The sequence below is a fragment of the Chiloscyllium plagiosum genome, unplaced genomic scaffold (genome assembly GCF_037043375.1).
Source record: "Chiloscyllium plagiosum isolate Xiang-an unplaced genomic scaffold, Cpla_swu_hap1 HiC_scaffold_42, whole genome shotgun sequence".
NCBI lineage: Eukaryota > Metazoa > Chordata > Chondrichthyes > Orectolobiformes > Hemiscylliidae > Chiloscyllium > Chiloscyllium plagiosum.
The window spans coordinates 102372423-102385114 of record NW_028270180.1 but is presented as its reverse complement, the minus strand read 5'-3'; the positions used below and the strand labels follow the sequence as shown (position 1 = coordinate 102385114).

The window sequence follows — 12692 nt, the reverse complement described above, 5'->3', positions numbered from 1 at the left end:
CTCCTGCCTGTGAACACCGACCAAATTGATCCCTCATCCCCATTCCATTCCCTGAGTAACAGACAGTATGTCCCACACAATGTGTTCTATTTTTGATATCCTGTTGTACTAGTCTCAGCCACAGCCTACGGTGCCACTCCACCTGTTACCCGCTAGTAACGGATCATATTCTCACATCCACTATGTCCCCGAGCAATGGCGTTTGGCCCAAGCTCCATACTGTTGCCCTAGCAATGGACTGATATGTCGTCCCAATCTCTGTTCCCTAACATTGGCCTGAAGATTGACAAACCTCTTCTGTTCCCCCAGCAACGAAGGATTCAAGGAAGACAATAACATTAGGAGGTTATGATCGCAAGATGGAGAGAGAGTGAATGAGGTTGGGGAAGGCAAGGACAGTGGAATTGAGTGTGTAAATGGGAAAAGGAGAGAGAAATAGCAGTGCAGTGTGAGAGTGGGAGGGATATATGGAAGGAGAGTGACAAAGGGAGCAAGGTGAATTCTGCTGAGAGACAGGTTGTAGTGGGAGACCCAAAAGGGAAAGTAAGGACAGAGGGAGTTAAACCCAGCTCCTGAGCTCAGGGCACGGTCACCTCCCTATTCCATCCCTGAGGACCAGGACTTGGGGCTGAGTCTGTCTCTCTCCAGATCAGCTTCTCCATCACAAAGACACACAACAACATCGATCACTCTGCTGCTCGGCACGCTTTAATCAACATTTTTATTGTTTACAAATGGAAGTGATGGATACAGTCAGTGGGATGGTGCCTTTTGTCACTGGCCCCTGAGTTGTGAGAAACATTGAAATGTTTCCCTGTAACCCCCCTGTGGGATAAGGATGGACAAACCAGCGCTACCCTCAGTCTGTTACCATAGTGACAGGCTGCTCCATCGCTGAAACACTGAATTGAAATGAGAAAATCCCGGATGGATTGATTAATGAGGGAATTTGATGGATGGATGGATTTGGGTGAAGGGATATTTCAGCACATTCTTCAGCTGCTGCCTGAACTTAGTCTGGGTCACGGCATAAATCGCGGTGTTTGTGCAGCAACTGAGGAGCTGCAGCATGAAGCCCAAATCCTGCACAAACCAATGGAGAAACACAGACTTATAACCAATATGATACATCCGTCTCCATATAGAATACAGCATGAACGTTGACCATAATAGGATGAAATTGGCCGAGATCACACACAGTAAAATGATGGATTTTTTTCGGTTTCTCATTTCAGTGTCAGACTGACCGTCCCCAATGGTGTGAGCGCGGAGTCTCCTGCGGGCTCTGCTGGTCACTACAATGTGTCTGACGGTGAGAACATTGAGCAGCAGAATCAGGAGAAATGGGACACCCGGGGTTAGAATGTGGTGGAGGAACTCGATTGTGACCCAGACACTGGAGGATACAACAGCGACTGTTACATCACAAAACCAGGGGTCGTTCCCCAGCAAATACCGAGCCGTGAGCATGAAATACCAGAAAATGTTCTTTAAACAGCTCAGCACAGTCACTGCTCCCAGAACCACAGCCGCCGTTTTCTCACTACAATATTTACTTTTCAGCTTCTGGCAACAAATGGCCACAAACCGATCAAAGGTGGAAGTGACGGTGAACCAGACAGAGCAGTCAGTGGCTGCATAAAGCAGGACGGCGTGGATATTACAAACGGGGACGGAGTCCTTCAGGAAGTAAAACTGTTCCCGATAAACAATGGGAATGTGTCTCAGTATCAGGTCGAGGATAATGACCAGGAGATCCGCCGCTGCCATGGCCCCCAGGTAACGTCTGACACATGGAGACAATCCACAATCTTTATAAAGCAGGACGTAGATGGTCACTATGTTAACTGTGAGGAAGGAAAACAAACCCATTATCCATCAGCCTGGAGGCAAAGCGACCCGTTTGATCGGGGACCCAGTGAGATTTTCAAATGTGTCCCTGTATTCAGGGATTTATTAAAGTAATTGGAGCTGGAATAACAAATGGGAAGGTTGGAATTACTGACAAAAATGTAACATAAACCACAAGAAACCCTCCCTCCCCAAACACACAGAGACACATCCATAAGGACAGATGGTTTCTAGAACATTCCCACACACTCGATCACTGGAGATCAGACACAGGTCACTCCTTCCCAGTTCCTAATACGGAGGGTGGAAACGTTGCTGTCCGGAAGGATTCTCTCCCAGTTTCTTGAAGACAAACAGAGTTTGGGAATTCCTGTATTTTGGTCTAAATTGTTGTGCATCCTGTGTCGGGAAGAAATGTAAACGCAGGGAAAAGGAAAACGCCCCTTTAACTGCCTGAGAGGCCTTCGGAACAGTGTCTCCTTCTCCCTGGAACGGGATCTCTTCCCTCGGGATCTTATCGTTTGTTCAATTCACTGACGTCCGGCCGTTCACAAACAATGTCAGGGACAGAACGTTCCGGGGAATGTCAGTTATAGAATGTCAGGGACAGATCGTTCCGGGGAAATGTCAGTTATAGAACGTTGGGGACAGAACGTTCCGGGGAATGTCAGTGATAGAATGTCAGGGTCAGAACGTCCTGGGGAACACCTTGACCTGTCCATCACCTGTCCCACCTACCCACCCCAACAACATGATGTACTGAGCATGGATACACTGTAACATTATTGGGGTGAGAGTGGGAGGGTCCAATCACAGGAATGGGAACTAAAGGTATTGCCAGATCAGCTGAATTGTTTAGATATAACACATTCTCAATCCACCTCACATCCCCATGGTGTCCCTCTCATTCAATACGAGCCCGATTCTCCCACCCATCATGGCTGGAGGTACACACCACCACCCGGGTGCCCCTGGAGATTCCGAGATCCCTGGCACGAGTGCCATCTTTAACAAGCTAACGGGGACATGTTTGAGTTTTCTCCGTTAGGAGCTGTCCTGCACAGTTTACCACGAGCATGGCAGGTAAGTGGCAATTACACCACAGTATGTCAACATGGGCACGGAGGTCCTGGTAGATGGGCTAGTACAGAGGGGAGGCAATCTCTTCCCAGAGGAGGCCACATCACCAGACCCACCAAGCATGTCTGAGCTCACCACCCAGCTCAGTGCAGTATCTGCGGTCTGAAGAAATGTCCAGCAATACAGGACAAGCATCAATAACCTTCCCCGCTCTGTCAGGATAAGTGTCACTGTATTGTCTCTGTTCCCTCACACTCACTGTACATCTGTTATAGCACCAACCCCCGAACAAGGCTCGCTGTCTCTCGCTCTCTCTCTCTCCCTCTCCCCCTCCATCCCTCCCTCCCTCCCTCCCCCCCCAAACCCCCACACTAATAACACTGCATGGATAAAACACTGTGGACTGACTCCCTCCAGACACCTGACCATGACACTGTCCCCCACCTACAACAGGGCCACCCACTCCCACCCTCCCTCCCTCCCTTCCTCCCATTCCAGGAGAAACAGCCTGGAATAGGACAGAAAGAGCCAAGCCGGGTGGTGGAGTGCCCGATATCCATTCCCTCCCCCGCTTCCCCCCCCCATATGGGGAGGACACTGGTAGGAGCTGGAGAGGACCGGAATGCCGCATGTGGAGATTCTGAAACATCCATGTCCCACCGACCGAGTAAGGAGCAATGTTCAGTGAAGGGCAATTCTCACTTTAAACCCCCTGGCAGCTCCGTTTCCCCCCGGTACAACTGAGAAGCCGTGGCCCTGATGCCATCTCCCTTTTGTGTCGAGCTGGTACAAATGGTATCCCCACGGTCTCGGTAGACAGGAGGGTGGGCTCACAACACATCGTCACCACCACCTCCCAGGAAGGGAGCACCGAGACTCCCTCCCACACCTTCTACTGTAAACAGCTCAGATACTGAAACTAATCTGAGAGAGTTACGGCTCTCCTCACTTGTCCTGATATCTACAATAATCTGTGTTCATATACACCCAGGACCCTCTCCTCCTGCACCCCCTTTATAATGGCACAGCCTGTTTTAAACTGCCTTTCATTATCTTTCCTAACAAAGTGTACAACCTCACACTGCTCTGCATTAATCCCCATCTGCCATAAACCTGAACACTATACCAACGTATCACTGTTGTGTTAGAGTTCCACACTATCCTCCATAGCCATCGACAAACATTGAGATTGTGATAGTATCACAGTCCCCATGAAACCACTGAAATCCTGCCATACTCACTAGTGTGAGCAAGTGCAATACTGATATATTCCCAGGAAAAGGATCGAATAATGACATGCTGTCAATGGAGCAACAAAAATCCTGACACATACGAGGCAGAGTGGATGAAATATTGACAAATCACAGAGCAAGAGAAATATGGATAGGTTCCACTTATCTATATTCATGAGGGTATAATGTGATGAAGTTGAAAGCATGTATTGTACCTTTAAGAGAGAGGGAATGCTGCTCTGAACTGAGAGCTGACAAGCACCTGTGATATGAGAGGATGGCAGACCCAGAAACAGTATATTGCTGTAGAGCTGGAGTCGGGTAATAAGCAGTTAAGAGAAAGAGGGTCCCAGAGTTGTGCATAGTTGATGTAAAATGTTCACTTTCAGAGAGAAAAAATAAATTGATGTTTTTATTTAAACTTTGGAATTTGGCAGATCTGTCACGCATATTTTAACAGTTTACGAGGTGAATTGAGCATTTCTTTATGTTTCATTTAAGTTACCAGATGAGCTTCACGCCGTGTCCTCACCATCCCCATGTATGTATCTGTGTGTTTCTGTGTGGGGCAGGTCTGGCAGTCTCTGTGGTGCTTAAAGTGATGCAATGCCACCCTCTGCTGGCCTCCATATGCCACTGCACAAGCATTGGCAGACGGTGAAAACCAACAGGGATTCATTCAGAGGGGGAGGGAGAGGGCAGCTGCTCACAGCACCATCCAAACTGATGCCTTATCCATGTACGGATCTAAATGTCCTTTAAACATTGTAGCTATCCATGCTTTCACCACTTCCTCTGGAAGTTCATTCCACAAACAAGCCAGATTCTGTCGAAAATAATTAACTCTCATGACTTTTGTAAATCTTTCCCTTGCACCTTAAAATATCCCTCAGTTTTGAAACCCCAGCTCGAGGGAAAAGACATCAGCCATTCAGCTTCTCTGTACCCCTCATTATTTTATAAATGTCTGTAACATCAACCCCTCAATCTCATGCTCTCCAGTGAAAAAAGTCCCAGATGGAAATGTGTTGCTGGAAAAGCGCAGCAGGTCAGGCAGCATCTAGGGATCAGGAGAATCGACGTTTCGGGCATTAGCCCTTCTTCAGGGTGAGACCTCGGCCGTCAGGTACAATTCTTTAACATTTGCATCTCATATAGATAGTGTGGTTAACAAGGTGTTTTGCACACTTGTCTTCATTGGTCAGACGTTTGAGTATTGGAATTGGGATTCCTGAAGAAGGGCTAATGCCCGAAACGTCGATTCTCCTGTTCCGTAGATGCTGCCTGACCTGCTGCGTTTTTCCAGCAACACATTTCCATCTCTGATCTCCAGCATCTGCAGACCTCACTTTCTCCTGAAAAAAGTCCAGCCAACCGAGCCTATCCTGATAGCTCAATCCCTCCATTCCCAGCAACATCCAGGTCAATCTCTTCTGAACCCTCTCCAGCTTAAAAATATCAAGGTCAATAAAATCAAAGTGAATAGTCAAGGTGTTTTCTAAGTGTACGGGGAATCAAAAACTAGAGGACATAGGTTTAATGTGAGAGGGGAACATTTAAAAGTGACCTCATGGGCAGCTGATTCACCCAGAGGGTGGTGTACTAATGGAATGAGCGGGCAGGATGACCAGACTGGACACAGTATTCCAGAAGAGGTCTCAACAATATCCTGTACAACCTCAACATTGACATCCCAATTCCAATAGGAGAAAGGGAGGACTGAAGATGCTGGGGATCAGAGCTTAAAAATGTGTTGCTGGAAAAGCGCAGCAGGTCAGGCAGCATCAAAGTAGAAGGAGAATCGACTTTTCGGGCATAAGCCCTTCTTCAGGAATCCCAATTCCAATACTCAAACGTCTGACCAATGAAGACAAGTGTGCAAAACACCTTGTTAACCACACTATCTATATGAGATGCAAATGTTAAAGAATTGTACCTGACGGCCTAGGTCTCTGTTATACAGCACTACCAAAGGCTCTACTTTTATTTGTATAGGTCCTGCTGTTGTTTGATTTACCAAATCCAATTCCTCACATTAATCCAAAGTAAACTCCATTTGCCACCCCTCAGCGCAGTGTGTGATATTACTGCCACCTCACCCTCCCCCTTCAATTTTAAAATGCCCATCCTCTCCTGGAGGCCTGCACACTTCGGCCTTGATTTTCACAAAGACCTTGAGCTTGGTTTGCCTTGTGTGGTTAGGGGGAGGAGGGACAGAATGCTGACACTGTCAGTGGGGAGGAGAGGCTGGACAGTAATCAGCGGTCTGGTGTTATTTCATGGTTTTAGGAAAAGGAGAGTCGCACGTGTGAGTTGGGTAAGAGTGATCGGTGTTTTGGGACCAGAAATTAAGCTCTTCCTTCGTCTCTGGTGTTCAGTAATAAATATCTGTTTGAGACCCTTCATTGGGCAGAGTGTGTCTGCAGGATTTCTTTCCCTAATATTGCAGATTACAGATAATAGCAATTAAAGATGTTCATAGTTAGTTTCGATAGCACAGAACGCACACTCAATATCCAACAGTTGAGACAAATATTTGTTTAATAATACTAAGTGTTTTTTTTGTAATTCAGTAATGGAAACCTGATTATAAGAAATCCACACTGACCTGAAAGTGGGCACTAAAATATGACTCAAAATCTGGGTATGGTAGTGTGGTGGGTAGTGTTCTTGCCTCTGAGCCAGAACTCTGGATTTGATTCCAATTCCTGAACTTGTGCTGTAGTGTACCTAGCTCTGGGCTAGAAGGCCTGGATTCAAGTCCTGCCTGTTGCAGAGGTATGTCACAGCATGTCAGAAGGGTCTGATGAACAAACAAACAGGAGAATACTGTTACAGATTTATGGTTATTGCTGAGTGATGCTAGTGTCCCTACCTCCAGGCACAAAGGTCTAGGTGTAAAGCTCACAGATGTATCTCGAGATACATCTGAACAAACTGATTAAAATGGATTTAGAATTGTGACTTGATGGCGAAGGAAGAGTTGTCAGTATTGCATTTCAGATTTTAGGCCTGGGATGACTGAGAGTACAGCCATTCGTGTTGATTGGAGTCACATTTCGCCTCAGTAGCGGCTTATAAAAGCAGAATGGTCATGGATAGGGTGAGTAGTCATGTTTTTTCTTCAGGTTAGGGGCGTCCAAAACTAGAGGGCATTGGTGGAAAGTGAGAGGGGAAAGGTTTTGATGAGGCCTAAAGGGCACCTTTTCACACAGAGGGTGGTGTGTGTATGGAACGAGCTGCCAGAGGAAGTGAAGTGGTGGAGGCTGGTACAACTACAGCATTTAAAAGGCATCTGGGTACTGACAGACCTGCCGAGCCTTTAGAGAAATTTCTGTATTGCTTTAAAAATGCATTCATTTTAACACAGGTATCTGTTATTCTGTATATAACGCACCCTGAACATCTCGATTAGATTCCAGGCTGTAACTCACTCTATGGTAGCTGTTATTCTGTACGTAACCCACCCTGAACCCCTCGATTAGATTCCAGGCTGTAACTCACTCCGGGGTATCTGTTATTTTGTATATTAACCACCCTGAACCCATTGGTTTGATTCCACTTCTTGTCATGTTAAGCTCATGTTCCCAACACAATCTAATCTCAATAATGATCAATGTGTCACTGGTCCTCCTATCTGCTGGCACTACCATCACTTCAACTTTCTGATGTTTACGAACATGATCAGCTGTAGCATCTGAGCAATACTGTTTCAGAATTTCTCATCATTTTACACAGAAACATTCAACTTTTTCTATTCTTACTGCAAATCACCTTCCAGAATATTCTCTTGCATGTGCCAATGTTTTCAATATAATTCACAAAACACTGACAGCAAAGTAGATGACATGACGGGATGTAGCAAACTGTTACACTCAGTACCTTCATGTTGCAATGTAATAATATCCAGTCAGAAACCTGCCCTGGGTCAGGGACAAAACCTCCCTGGGTCTGGAAGTGGGGACTGGGCAGAGAATGGGGATTTTCGTCTGTAACTGAGTAAATTTGGAAATCTGTGCTGCAATGGACATATCTCCACATTATATTCAGTTTCTATGTGTGGGTGTGTGAGATGGAGAGAGTTTAAACTGAGTATAACTCTGCATCTCTGCTGAGGGATTCCATGTCCTTCAGCTACTTGACTGCAGCATCATAGAATGTGAGAGTATCTGCCTGTTTCTCTCCCATCTTTCAGAACACATGGAAACCTCCACATACAGCAGTTTAATCCTGTCTGGCTCAGCTCATTATTGAGTTGGTCCATGGTGGGTACTTTCTCCTCTGCTTTCTCTCCTCTCGTATCCCGTTGCTCTGTCTATAAATCACCCAATCCCCTCAATTTGAATGCAATCTGCAGCTCACTCCTGGGTTTCTGTTATTCTGCACATCATCAACCCGAATCCCCTTGGTAAAATTCCAATCTGTCACTGACTTGTATTTTTAAGGGACTCTGTACATTAGCAACCCCAATACTTTAATTAGATTCCAGTCTGTATCACACCCCTGGGTATCTGTTATTCTGTATATTACCCATCCAATCCAAACCCTGTTAAAATTGCCCACAGTGTTCAGGGATGTGTAGGTGAGGTGCATTAGTCAGAGGTAAATGTGGGGAAATGGGTCTGGGTGGATTATCCTTCTGAGGGGCAGTGTGGTCTTGTTGGGATGAAGGGCTTTGTTACCCACTGTCGGGATTATATGAATCACCCGGAACCCTCTCGATTAGATTCCAACGTGTTACTCGCTTCCATGTATGTGTGACTCGTATGTTTCAAAAACACCCGAAAACCTTCAATTCTATTCCACTTGATGGAGTTTAATTTAGATAAACACGAGGTGCTGCATTTCGGGAAAGCAAATTTGAGCAGGACTTATACACTTAATGGTCAGTTCCGAGGGAGAGTTGCTGAACAAAGAGACTTTGAATGCAGGTTCGTAGCTCCGTGAAAGTAGAGTGGCAGGTGGATAAGATAATGAAGGCAGCGTTTGGTATGCTTTCCTTTATTGGTCAGAGTTTTGAGTATCGGCATTGAGAGGTTATGTTGCGGCTGGAATGGACATGGGTTCGGCCACTGTTGGAATATAACGGGCAATGTTGGTTTCCTTCCTATCGGAAGGATGTTGTGAAACTTGAAAGGGTTCAGAAAATATTTACAAGGAGGTTGCAGAGTTAGAGGATTTGAGCTACAGAGAGAGTCTGAATAGGCTGGGGCTGTTTTCCCTGGAGCATCAGAGGCTGAGGGGTGACCTTATCGAGGTTTATAAAATCATGATGGGCATGGATAGAATAAATAGACAAAGTATTTTCCTTAGGGTGGGGGAGTCCAGAACTAGAGCGCATAGGTTTATTGTGAGAGGGGAAAGATATGAAAGAGACCTAAGGGGCAACTTGTTCACTCAGAGGGTGGTGCATGAATGGAAAGAACTGTCAGAGGAAGTGGTGGAGGCTGGTACAATTGCAACATTTAAAATGCAGCTTGATGAGTATATGAATGGGAAGGCGTAGATGGAGACGGGCGAACTGCTCGAAAAAGAGACTAGAGTAGGTTAGGATATCTGGTCGGCATGGACGGGGTTGGAGCAAAGGGTCTGTTCCCATGCTGTACATCTCTATGACTGTATGACTCCGCGATTTTGTGACTCACTACTTGTTATCTGTTATTCTGTATGTAAACATTCTCAAACCTCTCGACTAGATTCCAGTCTGTAACTTACTCCTGGGTATCTCTCATTCTGTATATAAACCCTAAACCCCTCAATTAGATTCCAGTCTGGAACTCACTCCTGGGGATCTGTTATTGGATCTGTGAAGTGATCCTTGTTGGATGTTAGACTGAAGACAAGATAAACTAAATGGTCAAGTGTTACATTGGGAGCAGGAACACAGAAAGCTGCTGGTTCATTTCTGTTCTGTTACATATCTTCAAGTTTCACATTAGGGCTGAATTTCTGTCACAATGGGGAAAGTCTCAAAAGATGTTTACTGTCCTGCATAAGTGCATCATCATAACATGAATTCCCTTGCAAGGTAGGAAATGGAGACAGCTCCTGGATGGTGTCTGTATCTGTGTGTGTGTGATTCTGTCTGTCTGTGTCTGTCTGTCTGTGTGTGATTCTGTGTGTGTTCAATGTTTCATATATTTTCGAACTGTATTGATGTTGCCAGTTTCTCTTGCTTTTCCTTATTTATAAACTCAATGTCATCGTTTTGCTGATATAAAATGGTGGCTGTGAACAAATCTAAAATATCTGCCTGACTGATTTGTGTCAGGAATACTTTAAGCAAGGGAGAGGGGGCAATGTGTCAAAAGCCATTTCCATTCATTGATGCTAGCAGAGATAGGAAATGGAGACAGCTCTTTGAAGGTGCTTAAAATGCATATCCCAGAACCTGTTTATAGTGAATGTGGAGAGACAATGTGACATTCCAGTAAGATCTGGCTTACTTTCCAAGCTCCTAATATATGAGAGAAAGATAACATACAAAACCTGAAAGAGCTCAGCCACTGAATTGTAGATTTGCAGCGTTGGATCAGAATCCTGCCTGGCTAGGCCTCATCCCAAATTGAAGGTTTTCTCAAATCCAACATTGACCTTCTGTGAGTTTAAATTGGGAACCCATTGACTAGATTCAAGGCTGTAAATCAATCCGGGCTATCTTTTTATTCTGTACATAACCACACTGAACCCCTCGATTAAATTCCAAGCTGTAACTCACTCCGGGGTATCTGTTACTCTGTATATAAACCAAACTGAATCCCTCGATTAGATTCCAGGATATAACTCACTCCGGGCTACCTGTTATTTTGTACATAATCCACCCCGAAATCCGCGATTAGATTCCAGTTTGTAACTCTTTCCGGCCTTTCTGTTATCCTGTAGACAAACCACCCTGAACCCCTTGATTAGATACAAGGCTGTAACTCAACCCGGGGTATCTGTTATTTTGCATATAAACCACACTTAACCCCTCGATTAGATTTCAGGTTGCAACTCAGTCTCGGGTATCTGTTATGCAGTATAAAAAAAACCCCTGAACCCCTCGATTTGATTCCAGGCTGCAACTCACTCCGGGGTATCTGTTATTCTGTATATAAACCACCCTGACCCCCTCGATTAGATTCCAGACTGTATCTCATTCTGTGGCATCTGTTATTCTGTATATAAACCAGCCTGAACCCCTCGACTAAATTCCATGCCTTAACTCACTCCGGGGTATCTGTTATTTTGTAACATAAACCACCCTGAGCCCCTCGATTAGATTCCAGGCTGCAACACAACCCGGGCTACCTGTTATTCTGTATATAAACCAGCCAGAACTCCTCAATTAGTTTCCATGCCTTAACTCACTCCAGGGTATCTGTTATTCTGGATATAAACCACGATGAACTCCTCGATTAGATTCCAGTCTGTAACACACTCCGGGCTATCTGTTATTCTGCATATAAACCACCCTGAAACCCTCGATTAAATTCCACTCTGTAATTCACTCCGGGTGATCTGTTATTCTGTAACATAAACCACTCTGGACCCCTCGATTAGATTCCATGCTGTAACACGCCCCGGGCTATCTGTTATTCTGTAAATAAACCACACTGATCCCTCGATTAGATTCCAGGCCTTAACTTACTCAGGTCTATCTGTTGTTCAGTATATAAACCAGTTTATAAATCAATTAGATTCCATGTCTTAACTCACTCAAGGGTATCTGTTATTCTGAATATAAACCACCTTAAACCTCACGATTAGATTCCAGACTGTAACTCATTCCAGGGGTATCTGATATTCTGGATAAAAACAACCCTGAACCCCTCGATTAGATTCCAGGCTGTAACTTAGTCCAAGGTATCTGTTAATCTGTATGTAAACCACCCTGAACCCATTGATTAGATTCCAGGTAGTAACTCACCCCGGACTATCTGTTATTCTCTATACTAACCTCCCTGAACCCCTCGAATGGATTCCAGGCTGTAACTCACTCTGGGCTATCTGTTATTCTGAATATAACCCACCCTGAACACCTCGATTTGATTCCAGGCTGTAACTCACCCCAGGGTATCTGTTATTCTGTCTATAAACCACCCTGAACCCCTCGATTATATTCCAGGCTGTAACCCAGTCTGTGGTGTCTGTTATTCTGTGTATAAACCACCCTGAACCGTTGATTAGATTCCAGGCTGTTACACACCCCGGAATATCTGTTATTCTGTATACTAATCTCCCTGAACCCCTCGATTAGATTCCAGTCTGTAACTCACTCAGGGCTATCTGTTATTTTGTATATAAACCAGGCTGATCCCTTCAATTAGATTCCATGCCTTATCTCACGGGGTATCTGTTATTCTGTGTATAAATCACCCTAAACCCCGCGATTAGATTCCAAGCTGTAGCTCACTCCGGGCTATCTGTTATTCAATATCTGCACCACCCTGAAACTCTCGATTAGATTCCAGGCTGTAACTCACTCCGGGCTATCTGTTATTCTGTATATAAACCACCCTGAACCCCTCAATTAGATTCCAGGCTGTA

General features: G+C 45.1%; 1 pseudogene; it reads right to left on the bottom strand.

Moving 5' to 3' along the window:
* Positions 1-936: 936 nt before the first annotated feature.
* Positions 937-12692, bottom strand: part of LOC148138030 (putative G protein-coupled receptor 139) — a 114350-nt pseudogene continuing 102594 nt past the window's right edge.